This window comes from Lissotriton helveticus, chromosome 3_1 (genome assembly GCF_964261635.1).
Source record: "Lissotriton helveticus chromosome 3_1, aLisHel1.1, whole genome shotgun sequence".
Classification (NCBI taxonomy): Eukaryota; Metazoa; Chordata; class Amphibia; order Caudata; family Salamandridae; genus Lissotriton; species Lissotriton helveticus.
This window is the reverse complement of record NC_136061.1, coordinates 2,076,719,686-2,076,738,332: the sequence shown is the minus strand read 5'-3', so window position 1 is coordinate 2,076,738,332 and position 18,647 is coordinate 2,076,719,686. Positions and strand designations below refer to the sequence as shown.

Genomic DNA, 18,647 nt, shown 5'->3' with positions numbered 1-18,647 from the left:
CTGGGAGACCGGACCGCGACCCCGAAGTGCCACTATCCTGACACGTTGGAATCCCGCCACCAACCACATGAGGGCGCCCCCTGGATTGGCGATCTCGAAGACCCCATCGCAGCGGACAGCGACTGGAAGGTGAGGTGGGAAGTGGGAGAGAGCGAGCCTCCCCCCACACCCCCTGGAGCAACATACTCCGCATCTAGTGCGAGCTCCGACACGACAGCAGAGGGGAGGGGGTCCTAGTGGAACGCGCCAAACACCGCACTGCCGCGCAGAGACATTGCAACACCAGCTACATGCCCTGATTGATTACCCTATTTAGCGGCCTTTACTCGATCGGCTGCCCCCGCTACTCGTTGCACCCGTGGTGTGCTGAGGGAGGGGTGAGCAGACGGCGCCCACACCGGACACACTGCGCATCCTGGCTACCGCCCGCAGTGATCAAACCCTGATACCCCAGCTGCCTGACCTACACGACGGAGCGCTCCCCGCCAGGACGGACCCTCTAAGCCGCGGAGGCCGCTGTTGCCCACCACCTTGCCCATGTCTGGGGGCGTGAAGACACGCACTGGCACTGGAGGTGCATTGGCGAAAGGGAAATTGGACAAATCATCACCACAAATGAATACCGACCAAGTGACGACGAAACTGGACAATGTGCGAGCTGTAATGGAACGCCTGGAAGAGTCCCTCCAACAGACTCGTACATCACTGGAGACTAAAATTGACAATGTAGCGATTGATCTCAACCACCTCAGAGCCGACCATAAAAAATTGGCAGACCGCACCAAATCGTTGGAGGGAACGGTGGCAGATATGGGACCCCGGGTGCACCAGGCGGATAAGCACATACAAGACCTCCTGAACAGGGTTGAGTTTCTAGAGGATCGTGCTAAGGACGCGGAAGGGCGGGGACGAAGAAATAACATCAGACTCGTGGGTGTGCCGGAGAAATGGGAAGGGACAGACCCCACGCAACGTGTGGAAGATTGGCTGAGAGCCGTTATCCCAGAAAGCACGCTGTCACCACATTTCGTAGTGGAACGCGCACATCGCGTACCCACAAGACCACTACCCTCAGGCTCCAATCCTAGACCACTGCTCCTCCGCGTCCTTAATTATAGAGACCGCGATACAATTTTACGTGAAACAAGGAAACTCGGAGAGATCCAGATCGAGAACGCCAAAATAATGTTCTTCCCTGACTATACAGTTCAAGTGCAACGACAGAGACACTCCTTTTTTGCTGTAAAGTGAAGACTGCGTCAGGCGAACCTCAAGTACTCACTACTCTTCCCCGCCAAATTGAGAGTGGTGGCACAGGACAAGACACACTTCTTCACTTGCCCGGAGGAAGTTGAAGCTTGGCTAGACGGTGGTGTGGGCTTGGCGCCCCGGCGGACACAGGGGACAGCTACTATATCGCGCTCACGTGGATCGAGACGCCGCCGCAGGCGCAAATCGCCCATGCCCCATCAAACGCAGGAGGTGGCGACTCATTCCCCACCTACAGACCTGGTTTTACAGGAACAACAAGACGCGCTCCGCAAAGTCACGGAAATCAGCAGCTCCCCGACGCCATCCTCTGCCCTCAATGCCAGCCCACGTGCGTTTCCAAGCGATGATGAAGCCATCTACGGAATACCTGACTCCCAGTTATCTACAGACCCACCTGATGTCACGCCACAGACAGCAAATTTTCTCAACTGACGAGAGCAACAGGATCCTTCTTAATGATACACGGTTGACGCTGTCTTACCTGCATCTTCAATACTCGCTTCGGTGCGGGTGAGATGGGTCAATGACAGATGCGGGACTCTTTTGCCCGGGGAGGTGGCGGCGAAGAGACACAGTGAGTAACAATCCCAGACATTGAACACTGTTGTTATATCACACTACTGCCAACCTCCCCCTATCCACGCCAGCTGGACTCTGGATACCAGAGGCCAGGATCTACCAGAGACATGTGCCCCCGCACGGCCCTTCCCTTGGAGAATCGCGTTGGGCGGACACACTCCTATAGAACTAGGCAGTGATGCCCTTGATGATACTGCAGGCTGTGGCCTCTTCTCTGTGGCCCGGGGTGGGGAAGAAAACACCCCTTTTTGTACATAATACTACTGACTCGCAGTTTTGGGCATAATGCCTAACACCCCCTAGAATTGTAAGGTTTATTGTCTCTCTTGAGAATTTGGACAGCAGCATGTTACGCAACCGACCTTTTGGTATTTTTACTGTTTAGGCCTATCCTGGTCTGTTGTGTTATTGTATTCATACCTGATTTGCATTAATGAGGACTACCTGCTAATGACACTACACCTATGTTTGGATGTGAGACAGGGGGAGACACGGAGGGCTTTGGGGAGGCTGCATGTGGTGGGTCGAGGGTGGATGGAGGGAATAGGAATCACCTAGACAACAGGCATGGCTGAGATAAAAATTTGTACTTGGAATGTCAGGGGCATGCACACACCATCGCGTAGATATCAAATATATTCCTATCTAAAACGACACCGGATACATATTGCACTCTTACAAGAGACGCATCTGAACAAAACTGAAGTGCGCACATTGCACCGCAGGTGGCGTGGGCAGCTGTACGCCCCAGAATACTCCTCATACGTTCGCGGGGCGCTACTGTGGGTTCGGCCTGGGACCCCTCTGACAGTGTCACATACGCATGTCGACCCTGATGGTAGATTTGTGGTGGTCCAGGGCAGGCTGGATGGACAATCAGTGGTTCTAGGCTCCTTATATTCTCCGAACACTGAACAGGGAGATTTCTTAGCACGACTCTCGCTGACACTGGCGCCATGGCATGGCGTCCCATGGATCTTAGGGGGCGAATATAACTGCATCTTAGATGCACTGCTAGACCGCTCTTCCCCACCTCAACCCGGCACGCCTGCACATGGGGCCATGAAGGCGTTAACCAACTGGGCCACGCAATGGAACCTACATGATGCATGGCGCGCACACAATCCCACTACTAAGATATACTCATACTACTCGGGAGCGCATGATTTGCACATGCGGCTAGATAGATACATGGTATCAGCTGACCTACTGCCCCTTATCATTGACTCACGATATATGGGCCGCACCCACTCTGACCACAACCCGCACATACTAGATATAGCATGGGAACGACCACATCCCCCCATCCCCACCTGGAGGCTACAGCCAGCCCTATTACAAGATGCAACATTCCGAGATTCCCTCCTCACACAAACAGCGCAATATTTTGAGGACAACGCAGGCACAGCATCCTCCCCCCAGATCGAGTGAGACGCCTTCAAGGTCGTAGTCAGGGGACACTGCTTAGGCACACAAGGACACATGCAGAAACAACTAGAGAGCGACTTGACACAAGTGGAGTCCGATCTACTCCAACGGGAACAGGATGCGATTAATGGCGCTGACGGCCCCATACTGACGGCGCGTGCGGAACACGCGCGACTAATGGAACGACTTCGTAACCTTAATTATGCAGCTCATTCAGCGCGCACACACCACCTCAGCGACAAACCAGGCAAGCTACTCGCTTGGCTAATCAAACAGGAGGATCTGCGCAGCCGGTGTCAGCGATAAGCACTAATGAGGGTGGGGTGGTCTACACACAGAATAAAATACACGAAGCTTTCACAAGACACTACAAATCACTATATAACTCCTGTCTACGAGTCCCACGCACAGATATAGTGGAATACCTCTTGGATTTACAACTACCACAATTGACTGCTGCGCAACAGGAAGACCTCGGAACACCGCTCACATCTGAGGAGCTTCGCGCAGCCATTTTTAACTTGTCTAATGGCAAATCCCCCGGCCCGGACGGACTACCCGCCGAATTTTACAAGGCCTGCTCAGAAGTCCTCATTCCTGAGTTACTGAAAGTATATGCGGCGGCCACGGAAGACTCCTCCCTCCCTCCCTCCCACATTGAATGAAGCTAACCTTATCTCCATCCTCAAGCGTGGGCTCCTATCGCCCGTTGGCACTCCTTAACACGGATTACAAAATACTCGCCTCCACCCTAGCCCAGAGGCTGGCCCCCTTGGTTCCAACGCTGGTGCACCAAGACCAAAACGCATTGTTCCCACACGTAGCACCTCACATAATATTCGCAGACTGTTTCGTAAACAGGAATACGCTACTCGTCAGTGGCCACGATCGGGGTGCCTAGTACAGGACCTCAAAAAGGCCTTTGACTCAGTGGAGTGGCCATACCTAGCAGCAGTGATGGAAAAGTACGACCTAGGAGATGGTTACACAGACATGGTTAACCTGTTGTATCAAAGACCCACTGTCCGAGTGCGCACGGGCAGACTCCTTTTGGATACCATTCAAGTGCGAAGAGGCACCAGACAGGGCTGCCCCTGTCCCCACTACTGTTTTCCATGGCTATGGAGCCTCTGGCCACGATATTGCGGGCACTGGGGGAGGAGTGGGGAATCCCGATGGAGGATGGTGTACATGCAGTCTCGCTTTATGCAGACGCCCTGCTTCTATACGTCAAGGATTTGACCAACACCCCGAGATCTTTAGCTGAAATATTCCAGACCTTTGAGGACATGTCAGGCTTACGAGTCAATCGGACCAAATCAGGCACCTATCCATTTAGCCCGGAGACGCCTGAATGTGATATCCGATTCGGGGGCGAAAGACTCAATTGATATCCCACAATGTTCCGATATCTGGGAATACACATATACAGGAACCCATCAGACATACTGGACGGGAACCTGATGAGGGCGATCTCCTCATTACGCGCGCAGATGACCTTCTGGAAAACCCTTCCCCTGAATGTGCCAAGCCGAGTGGCGCTAACGAAAATGATAGTCCTACCACGACTATTGTACTACTACGCCAACATCCCGAACTACGTCCCAACCAAAGTGTTCCGTGAATTGGAAACCCTACTTCGCGGCCTAATCTGGAACACGGGTAGACCCCGTGTAGCGCTGGCGAAGCTGTATATGACCACTGAGGCTGGGGGCCTGGCGGTCCCCAACCTGGAATTGTACTATTTGGCAGCACAACTGCAGTGGGTATCGGGATGGCTGAGTGGCAGAAACTTGGAAGACACTGCCACAGACACCACTCGCTGGACCCACACATAAATTTGCACGTTGTTCCATCCCCTGGCTAAGACCCCCCGCCCCACACAACTACACGTAGCGGTGGCGCACAAGTGCTTGCAACGCTGCTTAAAGCTAACCCGAGCGGTGAAGCCGTACGCCCCGGTGCTCCCCTTACTGGGCACTCCCAGAGGAGATGGAGTAGTAACGGAAACCGTGCTGGGGAGATGGACGCAGGCGGGAGTGGAGACATTAGGAGACCTATATGCTGACGAAACCTTACTCACCTTTGCTGAACTTGCAGCGGACACAAGCTTACCAGCTGAACAGTTTCTGACTCATGCCTCCCTAGTGCGGACACTAGCGGATGCCTGGGGCGACATTTCTGAGGAGCCGCCAATGCATCAATTCATACATGTCATAGGTAATGGCACCCACGTGGTACACTGGCTAGCACAAGCTCTCTTGGTGCATACGCAACACTCCACCCAACAACTAAGAGACAAATGGGAGGTGGACAGAGGGCGGGCCTGGAAGGACAAGGAATGGGCAATGGTGCTGAATAGTCCAGTCAATGTCCCACGTAACTCCCGTTTCAAGATCATACAATTCTACATTTTACACCGCGCATATCTGTCGCCAGACAAAATTAACAGATACTTCTCAGTCACCAACACTGCATGTCAGAGATGCTCCCTGACTGGAGCAGACCTGCTACACATGCTCTGGCTGTGTCCCAACATCCAGTTGTACTGGGAAACGATCACAACACTGCTGACACAATGCACGGACGAAGACATACCGCACACATGGGAAGCCTGCATCTTGGGGCTCTATAAAAGAACTAAACTGAACAAAGTACCGGCTAGGTTTTGGGATCTGGGACTTGTCACGGCCAAACGCGTACTTACCAAACGCTGGAAACACGGCGAACCCCCACATATTCGACACTGGTAAGCCTCTTTTACCTATTGGGCGAGGGCGGAAGGTACAATATTGCGCCGAGAGGAAACGATGGGACTGAGAAAATTCCCTATTGCACAACTCTGGTAAGCTACACTGAAGTCCTTCCAACAAGCAAGCCTAGCACAAGGAATCACTTGAAATAGGACACACTTTCGGATTAGACCACGAACATGAGACACGACAGATATCCCATACGCCCAACACCTCCCTCCCCGCCTGCGACTAGACGCGCAGCATGGCATGCAAATCCACAATGCAGCAATGACACCAGGGAGTACAGCAAATTATATCTAAAAACCCCATGCACACAGATACTAACGCTTCCCTGAATCATAGAAACGGCTGCGCTGTCTCTTCCCCTCTTTCCCCCCTCCCCCTGAATGGGCACCACAGCCCCACACGTCGGAAATGGCCAACATCTTTGCCGTGGCCTAGTAAGACTCCCCCTGCGCTCACACATCGGCTCTCCCCGCACTCAATTAGCATTAGCACTAACGAACACGCCTCATTTTAATTATTTTTTGGACCCCCTTTCTTTTTGCAATTCCCACTCCTCCACTTTGTACGCCTAAAGAAGACTTTTTTTGTTCTTCTCCTTCTTTTCTCCCCTGAATTATCCTATCCCCCTGTTCATACAATGATTAAGTTACAAAAATCAGGGTAATATCACTGTTGATAAGACTCTTCTAAATGTGTATATGTGATATTGGTAATTGCACTTCATTTGGCACTCAGTACCTTCCCTTAAGCTACCGTGATGTATGATACACCACGCATGGACTGCAAGGTATGACCAGGAAACACGTTACCCTGGGAAACACATGCAGACCCACGCCACAGCTTATCATTACATCCTACCCAATACTGTCCCCAACATCAGACGACGCCACACACACACAAAGATAGAAGACACACCATATACGACCTCAACAGATTATTTGCAAAACCGCCACTGCACGCAAATAGCCTCCCGAAACTTCTATGCAAATCACTGTTGAACAAAGCAGCCGCAATAATGATGTAAAAAGATTACAAATGCTGTATAATTTCTTTTTTACAGTCTTCAACCGCTTCTTGTCATTATATGTACTGAATACAACTGCCAATGATTAAGAAATGCTAATAAAATATATTCAAACCAAAATGAAGACAATGAATGAGCAAAACAAAAAATCTCATTTGCGGAGCTGCTTGAATGATCCACTTTATCATCAGAATACTTGTGCTGCACAGTTTGTACAGGATCTTTATAGGAACAAAGAGCTACGTGGAAAGCACTTTTTTTTAAAGGGAGAATCATCCTTGTGCCATAATCTCTTCTGTTTTGTACAATGAAGTTTGGCTTCTTAAGGCTATGATTATATATCAGGAAGACAAGGAAACAGGGCGATAAGAATGCAGGTGGAAACTAGAATAGCTTCATCCAGGGCAAATGTGATTTTATTATTGATGGCTTTGAAGTCGTCTGATATAGAAGAAGAAGAAAAAGATGAGGGGCCACCAACATCAGTCCGGTTATTACAAATGTTTTCAGGAGATAATCTGGCCAGGGCACGTTTATTAACTGCCTTTCCAGGAGTCCTCCAGTGACCCGTATCAGAGATTTACAGCAAAAAGTTAAAATAAAAACAATTGTCGGTCCAAGCCAAAAAATGAGATGAGTCAATTGATCAATCCAAAAACTTTATTTTGGTTACGAAAGCCACCAGAAGAGCGCATCACAATTCGTTCAAAAAAATTCTCAAATATTCCCATTGTACAAAATACATCTTAAAAATAAAAAGTATTTAAAAATAGCAAAAACACAGCGGAGCAGATGCACTTTTAAGAAAAAAGTTAACAAGAGACCTCATATGTCATGAAGTGCAGTATTACATGAATTTTCTTTGAACAATAACACATTTTAAAACCATTCAATTATACAAATACTTCCTAAAAGCAAAAATATTTAAAACAGCAAGATCACAGTATGGCACAGACACTTTAAAAAATGATGAGCAACCTCGCAGGTCCAGCAGCATAAGGTGTTAAAATAACATAGATTTTCTTTTAGCAATAGCACATTTTAAAAAGGAACAGATATTATCCCATAGGGAAGTGGAATTTAACTGTTGCAAATAAGCCAGGGCAGCACCACATCATCGTATTCCTCATATCTTTTAAACTAGAATTAAAAACCACTATAAACTCCTCCAGCTAGGGAGAATATGAGATCATGACTGGGGCTGGTAACTACTAAACTAAAGATTGAGGTCCGAGAGTGAGTTAGTATGATGAGCAGTGTCAAAATGAGTAGGCACATTTGCCCAATATTGAAGTCATCAAGTACTAAGAAATAAGAATTACTCAATATTAAGAGAAACAAAAAGTCTGCAAATGAACTGCAGAAATGATGACTATCAAAGTGGCCAATAACGAATAACGTCAGAAATATATCAAGAAGAAAGAGTGACAGACAGCTCTAGGATCGCTGCACTTAAAGAATTGAGTGAAAGTGGTGACAGTTTCAAAGGTATTTTACTGAGAATATCTAGCCACCACCTTCCCAATCAAGTTTATGTACATGAAAAGTTCTTAAAACCTAGAGTGCAGGCACATGAAAAGTCAGGGGCAGAGACTTTAGTCGTCCACGACTCTGTAATAAAAAAGGTATCAAACAGATGATTTAACAGAAGGTCATGGGCCTCAGCTGATTGCTTGTCCAAGAAGCAAACATCAACTGGAGTGCATTTTAATTTACACAATTGATTTAACGAACTACAAGGTTATTTTGGCATCTCTCTTTCGAATATAAAAAGTACTGTATATGCATTCCCCAGATCAGATGCTTGTGTGAAATCTATTTCACTTTTAATGCCTATTTGATGTACTACAGAGTCTTTTCAACATCAAAACATTGCTCTTTTTAAGTGTAAACTCTCTTTAAATAATAATGTCTTACTTAATCTTAGGTAAGGCTCCTCGGTTGTCCGTTTAAATTGATTTTTACATATAAATACAGCTGGAAAACCTTTTGGGTTTTTTGTCTGTATTTATATATAGAAACAGGAAAATACTAACAAAACAAATGCTCCTGTCGCCTCTGTGCTCCTCTATAAAATTCGTGTTAGAGGCACATAGGGGCTGGAGGAAGAAATCTGAAACTGCTTCTCTGGAGGGGGGCGAACAAGTGCAGCTGGGAGCGATGTGTCTGCAGAGACCCTTCGCCGCAGTGGTCACGGAAGGTAAATTGCTGGAGCAGTGCATACAGCCGAAGTCAGTTAGAATTACTTCATTTTACTGAGCAATCACAGCCAGATTCTGGAAAATTAGTAGCACTTAAATAAAAATAATAACAGAAATGACTGTTGCACCGCCTATGCTTTACATTTTACCTTACGCTTCCTTTCTGTCTTGTGGCATGTTATGTTATTGTATAAAATGGTATGCTGGCAAACAACTATGCATATAGAACTCTATATACCGAACTATGTACATACGTATAACATCATACAGAGGCTAGACAAGTTGGCGCCATTCATTTATAGACTAACATCTGTTATAGCAAGCTGCAACAGACTGCATAAACTGCTATTCTAAACATTGCATAAAACAAGATATTCTAAATAGTGATATAGTGTTATACATATGATTTGCTTGATATTTATTTGAGGAATTCTCCGTAGGCTCCATATCAGAACACTATTCTGTACAGATAAATATGCAAGATTCTTTAGATAGTTTGGTGATTTACAATGCCTCATGGGGTAGGTCATTGTCTAGCGCACACTAAGAGTGGTCTGATATTCTTCGAGAAGACACTCGCTTATGAAATGTGAGTAAATGAGGGAGTAATGCTTTAACTTTTTCCCAGACTGCTGTGTAAACGAGACCTAATCAATACCACTAATCCACGCGTGTTTTCTTAGGAGACAGGGAAGACATTTGCTCCCAATATGTAAAGTGCATTTAGCATAGGCTTCAATTGCACAAACAACTGAGTGCAAGTGTGCATGTCATTTTAAATAAATGTGGGAAAATACTAGGTGGTGCAGCATCTTTATTGCTTGCGAGAGAAAATAAATGTGGATAAATACAGATGGAATAACATTAAAAAAATAAACGCCATAAACCGGTAGCCCTAATCTTAGGACAATTGTGACTCAAAGAAAATACATTCAGGTCAGGAGCTTCAGTAATTATTCCGAGGAATCAGTATGCCTCCCTGCATTATTTAATGGTTCGTAATAAGTATGTTTCTGATACACCCCTCCATCCTATGAATTCCAGCCACCCTTCACTCTTTTTTAGTCCTACCTGCATGTCTTCTGTGCATGGCAAGGCAAAAGAGATCCACTCCTTACTGCAAGAAAATGCGCAATTCAAATGATTCTACAGAGCACTGTTTACCACGGGACCCACCTCTCAACAGATTTTAACAGGGGGTAGGCGCACAATGAATGTACTGCATTGCCTTTAACCCTGCAAAATAGCTATCCTATGCAAACGTGTGAACTGTAAACCTCATGAGGGTTTAATTAAAATGCTTAATTAAGAGTAACAACAGAAAGGTTTTTCCTTTTTCTACAGGTTAGGGGCTGAACGAGTGGCATAATCTTCCTGAATACATTGAGAGAATAAATATAATATTTTGATATTCTGGCAGGCAACGAAATGACAGAGTAAGAAATTGCACAGAATCCCCAGTGTTCGTTTTAACCATGACAATTCTGTTTCTACTTTAATACTTAGGATAGCTTCGACGGATCTAAACACTTTTGAAATGTCTGAATGTATCTGTTGCTCTAGGTTTATACTGCAGATGTGTGAAAAATATTGAGTTCTGCTGAATTTTGGATTTTTGTTTCCTGGCTTGGACATGTGAATACCCACCATGTGAGTAAAATAGCAGCCACTTGGCAGCCCTGCGTGCACAAAGAACTGAATTTAACAGTACTGAAATGGAAATGATTAAACCTTCAGATTATGCGCATTCAGCAGGATAATAAAAACATTAAAAAAAAAACGCAACCTATCGCCTTTAACGCGATCACCTGTCCGCTACTTACACGGGCCGCCTGTGAATACAGCTTAATGTGCGTTGTCCCTTATTGATGTTTGAGGTCAGGATTTTTGACCTGAACGTCAGAAGTTCCGGGTCACATCAAAGCCAATACCAAGGCTTAACATATTTCAGTACTCTAAAGAGAGAAAGGAGGATGCTAGTGATTTGTAAAATCAGCTGGGATTGGACATACCTCAGCCAATCATAATGCACAAAGAATTGCGTCATGCTCATTGGCTGTGAAGTTCGCATATCTCTGTAGTGTCTAAACACTGACCAAGCCGACCTCTGGTATTTGGTGATTTTAGGTAATATTTGTGCGGTTCGAATTTGTTGGCGGGTGAATCACTTTAAGTCATTCACGAACTGGACAGTAAATCTAGAGTCGGGCCGGGCGTGGGAGTTGGTTTTGGCCCGCATGCAACGTCTTTCGAGTATCAATGAAATGGTTTATGGGAGAGGGGCGAGTGCAGTAGCGGCAGGGGCGGTAGTGTGTTAGCTTGGACACGGATAACTGGGTGGTGACGGAGTAGGTGATGCGGTCGATCAGTGTCACGAGGACTCACCATAGTTTAGCCCGCCCCGCTCCCTCCAAGAGAGATCCCGACACTCACCCACATCCATCCAACACGTTTGTGTTTCTTGTCCTGAACTGCGCCCTCAGGACAGGAGTGGAAAGTCACAATTACTATTCAAACAACAGTCCTAGAATATCTGAGGAAAGACCAATCTTCCTCCAGATATTCCAGGAGTCTTATTTGGTATTCCAGCTCCAGTACTAGAAATTTTGGGTTAGTTTATACAATCACCCATGTATTTTTATGAATGGTTGAAAAGTACTAAGTTTAGCAGAAAGGGCTGCTCTGAGGCGACAGCGCAGGACAAAAAATCCAGGAATACTGCTCCTAGACTGCTACCCGCAGACCATCACAGCCCTGACCCTGCAAACAGGGCCGGACTGGATACCTGGCATTAGGTGGGAGCCGCAGGGTGGGTGCAGGTTTTATTGCTGAGGACCTTCAAGTCAGGTTTTTACTTGCAGCACTTCTAAATACACAATGCATTTAAACAATTTGTTTATGCAATCAGGAACCTGGGCAGCAGTTCCCAGCAACAAATCCGTCCCCCACCTTGCCAGCCCACCAAAGCGACTGGTGCCATCTTGGCCAGTCTAGCCCTGCAGATCAACATAAAAATAAAGTTGTGACTTAAAACATTTCTTAGCAAATATAGAGTAATGAGGCTCAATCCTTTGTTTTAAACAAGCATTGGAAATGCAATAGGTCTCGCATTAGGAAAGTTTGAGCTATTGGTATTGTAAATGACACTTTTTTTATTTATGTGTTGGTTTTGAAAGTAGTAAAATTAATAGCTTTGTCAGTTACAATGTCAATAGTGTTAACTTTTGCAAATGTGACACCTATAGCATTTGTAATGCAATGTGTGTTGTATTTACGTGACTTAGATGTCTTGATATTACAAATAACAATGGCTTTTAATTTTGTAAATAATTAATACTTAAATAAAAGTTATTGTAATTTATAATGGTAATAGCTTAAACGTTTTTAAATAACTTTTGTGAAGATTATGTTCAGTGTATTTTATTGTGACGAAAATCCAAGAACATTGCATTTGCACCTACACACGCACCTACACACACACAGACACACACACACACACACACACACATATAGATGTGGTAGTGGTGGATCTGGGTGATATGGTGGTGGTGGATGTGGTGGTGATGGTGGATGTGGTGGTGATGGGGGTGGATGAGGGGGTGGATGTGGTGGTGGATGTGGTGGTGGTGGAGGTGGTGTATGTGGTGGTGATGTGGTGGATGTAGTGGTTGTGGATGTGGTGGTTGTGAAAGTGGTGGTGGATGTGGTGGTGGAAGTGATGGTGGTGGGTGTGGTGGATGTGGTGGTGGTGGATGAGGTGGTGGATGTGGTGGTGGATGTGGTGGTGGTGGATGCGGTGGTGGATGTGGTGGTGGTGGTGGATGTGGTGGTGGATGAGGTGGTGGAGTTGGTGGTGGAAGTGGTGGATGTGGTGGTGGATGTGGTGGTGGATGTGGTGGTGGCTGTGGTGGTGGTGGGTGCGGTGGTGGTGGAAGTGGTGGATGTGGTGGTGGATGTGGTGGTGGTGGTGGATGTGGTGGTAGATGTGGTGGTGGTGGATGTGGTGGTGGATGTGGTGGTGGATGTGGAGGTCATGGTGGATGTGGGGGTGGATGTGGTGGTGAGGGTGGATGTGGTGGTGAGGGTGGATGTGGTGGTGAGGGTGGATGTGGTGGTGAGGGTGGATGTGGTGGTGGATGCGGTGGATGTGGTGGTGGTGGATGCGGTGGATGTGGTGATGGTGGATGCCGTGGTGGTGGTGGATGCGGTGGTGGTGGTAGTGTTGGATGGGGTGGTGGTGGATGGGGTGGTGGTTGTCATGGTGGATGTGGAGGTGATGGTGGATGTGGTGGTGGATGTAGTGGTGGTGGATGCGGTGGTGGTGGATGCGGTGGTGGTGGATGCGGTGGTGGTGGATGCGGTGGTGGTGGATGTGGCGGTGGATGTCATGGTGGATGTGGAGGTGATGGTGGATGTGATGGTGGATGTGATGGTGGATGTGGTGGTGATGGTGGATGTGGTGGATGCGGTGGTGGTGGATGCGGTGGATGTGGTGGATGCGGTGGTGGTGGATGCGGTGGTGGTGGTGGATGGGGTGGTGGTTTTGGTGGATGTCATGGTGGATGTGGAGGTGATGGTGGATGTGGTGGTGGATGTGGTGGTGGATGTGGTGGTGGATGTGGTGGTGGATGTGGTGGTGGATGTGATGGTGATGGATGTGGCGGTGATGGATGTGGCGGTGATGGATGTGGCGGTGATGGATGTGGCGGTGGTGGATGTGGCGGTGGTGGATGTCATGGTGGATGTGGAGGTGATGGTGGATGTGGAGGTGATGGTGGATGTGGTGGATGTGGATGTGGTGGTGGATGTGGTGATGGTGGATGCGGTGGTGGTGGTAGTGGTGGTTGTAGTGGATGTGGTGGTGGATGTTGTGGTGGTGGGTGTGGTGGTGGTGGTGGATGCGGTGGTGGTGGATGCGGTGGTGGTGGATGCGGTGGTGGTGGATGTGGTGGTGGTGGATGTGGCGGTGGATGTCATGGTGGATGTGGTGGTGGTGGTGGTGGTGGATGTGGTGGTGGTGGTGGTGGATGTGGTGGTGGTGGATGCGGTGGTGGGTGCGGTGGTGGATGTGGTGGTGGATGTGGTGGTGGATGTGGTGGTGGTGGTGGTGGTGGTGGTGGTGGTGGTGGATGTGGTGGTGGTGGTCGATGTGGTGGTGGATGTGGTAGTGGTGGATGAGGTGGTGGTGGATGTGGTGGTGGTGGATGCGGTGAATGTGGTGGTGGATGCGGTGGTGGTGGATGTGGTGGTGGTGGATGAGGTGGTGGTGGATGTGGTGGTGGTGGTGGATGCGGTGAATGTGGTGGTGGATGTGGTGGTGGTGGATGCGGTGGTGGTGGAAGTGGAGGTGGATGTGGTGGTGGTGGTGGATGTGGTAGTGGTGGTGGATGTGGCGGTGGTTGATGTGGTGGATGTGGCGGTGGTGGATGTCATGGTGGATGTGGAGGTGATGGTGGATGTGGAGGTGATGGTGGATGTGGAGGTGATGGTGGATGTGGAGGTGATGGTGGATGTGATGGTGATGGTGGATGTGGAGGTGGTGGATGTGGTGGTGGATGTGGTGGTGGATGTGGTGGTGGTGGATGCGGTGGATGTGATGATGGTGGATGCGGTGGTGGTGGTGGATGCGGTGGTGGTGGATGTGGTGGTGGATGTGGTGGTGGTGGTGGTGGATGTGGTGGTGATGGTGGATGTGGTGGTGGTGGATGTGGTGGTGGATGTGGTGGTGGTGGATGTGATGATGGTGGATGCGGTGGTGGTGGTGGATGCGGTGGTGGTAGTGGTGGATGCGGTGGTGGTGGTAGTGGTGGATGCGGTGGTGGTGGTAGTGGTGGATGGGGTGGTGGTTGTAGTGGATGTGGTGGTGGATGTAGTGGTGGGTGTGGTGGTGGTGGTGGATGCGGTGGTGGTGGATGTGGTGGTGGTGGATGTGGTGGTGGATGTGGCGGTGGATGTCATGGTGGATGTGGTGGTGGATGGGATGGTGGCTGTGGTGGTGGTGGTGGTGGATGCGGTGGATGCGGTGGTGGTGGATGCGGTGGTGGTGGATGCGGTGGATGTGGTGGATGCGGTGGATGTGGTGATGGTGGATGCGGTGATGGTGGATGCGGTGATGGATGCGGTGGTGGTGGTAGTTGTAGTGGATGTGGTGGTGGATGTAGTGGTGGTGGGTGTGGTGGTGGTGGCTGTGGTGGTGGTGGTGGTGGTGGTGGTGGTGGTGGTGGATGTGGTGGTGGTGGATGTGGTGGTGGATGTGGTGGTGGTGGATGTGGTGGTGGTGGATGCGGTGGTGGTGGATGCGGTGGATGTGGTGATGGTGGATGCGGTGGTGGTGGTAGTGGTGGTTGTAGTGGATGTGGTGGTGGATGTAGTGGTGGTGGATGTAGTGGTGGTGGGTGCGGTGGTGGTGGATGCGGTGGTGGTGGATGCGGTGGTGGTGGATGCGGTGGTGGTGGATGTGGTGGTGGTGGATGTGGCGGTGGATGTCATGGTGGATGTGGAGGTGATGGTGGATGTGGTGGTGGTGGTGGATGTGGTGGTGGTGGTGGATGCGGTGGTGGGTGCGGTGGTGGATGTGGTGGTGGTGGTGGTGGTGGTGGATGTGGTGGTGGTGGTCGATGTGGTGGTGGTGGTGGATGTGGTAGTGGTGGATGAGGTGGTGGTGGATGTGGTGGTGGTGGTGGATGCGGTGAATGTGGTGGTGGATGCGGTGGTGGTGGATGTGGTGGTGGTGGATGAGGTGGTGGTGGTGGATGTGGTGGCGGTGAATGTGGTGGTGGATGTGGTGGTGGTGGATGCGGTGGTGGTGGATGCGGTGGTGGTGGAAGTGGTGGTGGATGTGGTGGTGGTGGTGGATGTGGTGGTGGTGGTGGATGTGGTAGTGGTGGTGGATGTGGCGGTGGTTGATGTGGTGGATGTGGCGGTGGATGTCATGCTGGAGGTGGAGGTGGATGTGGTGGTGGTGGTGGATGTGGTGGTGGTGGATGCAGTGGATGTGGTGATGGTGGATGCGGTGGTGGTGGTGGATGCGGTGGTGGTGGTGGATGCGGTGGTGGTGGTAGTGGTAGATGGGGTGGTGGTTGTAGTGGATGTGGTGGTGGATGTAGTGGTGGCGGGTGTGGATGTAGTGGTGGTGGGTGTGGTGGTGGTGGTGGATGCGGTGGATGTGGTGGTGGTGGATGTGGTGGATGTGGTGGATGTGGTGGTGGTGGATGTGGTGGATGTGGTGGTGGATGTGGCGGTGGATGTGGAGGTGATGGTGGATGTGATGGTGGTGGATGTGGTGGTGATGGTGGATGTGGTGGTGGATGCGGTGGTGGATGTGGCGGTGGATGTCATGGTGGATGTGTGCCTAGAAGCGCCATACCTCCCATCATATAGGTCAACATGTTGCTGCGAATGGTGATAAATAGCACGTTCTAGTCTGCTCTACCTGCATGTATGGTTCATCCCATTGAATTTTTCATTAATATATGTTTTATTTTTTTAAAAAACGATTAAACCAAGACCAGGGTGCAATGTGTTAAATGTGCATAACGGCACAATCACATTACAGAGGCCATGTGACTTTTAGAGACACGTTTCCCTGTGTAACAGTCCTTGCAATGTGCAATCTGAGACAGAAAACTATTTTTCCCATGTCAATTCTGCTGTACCGTTGTAAAAAAATGGACTTTGACACTGTAGTCATAAATGTGTGAAGGTAGCGCGTTTTAAGTTCCGCTCTTTCAAAAAATGTGTATTATGGAACCAAATGTATTTCACTGCAACGACAGACAACGGGTCGATCTATCGACAGACAATAGTATGTAATTGACGTGGGTAAACGTGGCTGGTCGTCGCCTTTTTTACATGCATCTCCATGTAGAATTAAGAAAATGATATCACCTGGGAGGCACACCACTCTCCAACCGAGGATTACATACGTTCAGACCATCTGGTAGAAGGCGCTATATAAATGCAGCAAATCACCAAACCTTCCTCAAAGCACACGGGAAGCATTTCAGGCTCTTGCTGGGCAACATAAAGAGCACGAGCTGTTCGCCCATCCCCCTTCAAGCAGGACTAGCGACCAGAGCCTCCCTCGAGGCGCTTTACTTTACACTCACAGCTCAAGAACACGATGGAATGTATTCAGATAAGATGCTCGGGTGGTGATAGGCAGATGCATCACACCTCTCACCGCCGGGCAGGGCGCCTGTCATTGTGACTCATAATCACAAAATAAAAGCAGACGGAGGGCATTGCTGTGGGGAGGGGGGAGGAGAAATGCGACATGGCGGGCAGGGGAGGGGGCGGAGCGGGGAGAGGGTGTTAAGCAGCAGGGGCCTTTGAAGTGAAGCTAGGCTTCACTTCAAAGGTGTGGGAGGAGTGCGGCAGAGGGAACAGACGGCGATTTGGTGATGTGCACGCGCATTTTAGGTCAATGCGCAAGCGCATTGACCTAAAAGCCACGGGCACAGCACCAAATCGCCAAGTTGGGTAAAGTCTGTTTAGGCCCCTATAGAGCTTCGCCAGCTAGGCGCATGCGCCCAGCAGGCGAGCCCTAAAAACACTACTGTCAGATCAAATCTGACGGCCAAAGACCAGCCTGGCTATCATGCTAATTATAGAGAAAAAAGAGAGATGAGGAGGGTCCAAGGGGTCAGTTTACCGACCCTGACATCTCTAAACCCCAACTCAAATGTAATAACAAAAGAAGAGATGTCCAGTCAAATAAATATGTGTGCTGTACTAGAAGCTAAAGACAAAGTGAGATCATGTAGCAACCAAGTGAAATGGCACAGGGCTGAGAAACTCCCATCAACCCACCCTTATGGCGGAATATCATCATGTGGGATACAGATAGTAAATCCAAACCTCGCCCAACCCATCAATCGATGGTGCAGAGATGGATTTCTGAGATGGAACTCTAGCCACAGTGTTATTCGATTGATGCTGATGATGTGTAGTGCTGTGAAAATGTGTGTGAAATGTTAAAATTGGCTACTAGGGCAAAGAATCAAGTTTAATAAGGATTGTCCTAGTGTCAAAAATAAAATAACACCTAATAGTCTGAAAGTAGAACTATGTTCTGGCGCTGTGCAGTGAGGTCAACATGTTTTAGCCGAGCGGAACAACTGTCCGACTTTCTTCAGGACCCAGAATGGATAGCTACTGCAAAAAAGTGCAAGTGAAGTATGAAAAATATTACTGTGCACCAAATATTCATTTACTCCTACCAGGAACTTGGGTCCCCAATGTAATCTGGTGGGATTGAATTAGTTGTCCATTCCTAAAAGAGAAGAAGGAGAACAGTGCACAAAGTGTATAATAAGGTTGTATACATATATCCCCAAAAAACATATAGAGACAGTACAGACAACACAGAAATCGAACAGA

The 18,647-nt window shown here is 48.8% G+C and overlaps 1 protein-coding gene across 6 annotated transcripts in view; it reads right to left on the bottom strand.

Moving 5' to 3' along the window:
• Window positions 1-18,647, bottom strand: part of POLG (DNA polymerase gamma, catalytic subunit) — a 575,771-nt gene that overhangs the window by 541,994 nt on the left and 15,130 nt on the right. The window contains exon 1 of one of the 6 annotated variants that reach the window (XM_078683202.1): window positions 11,090-11,160. The exons of 4 other annotated variants lie outside the window; for them this stretch is intronic. The gene's annotated coding sequence lies outside the window, so the exon portion shown is untranslated. Of the gene's footprint in view, window positions 1-11,052; window positions 11,161-18,647 lie in introns of those variants that run through there. One more of the 6 variants, XM_078683204.1, reaches the window with a different exon arrangement.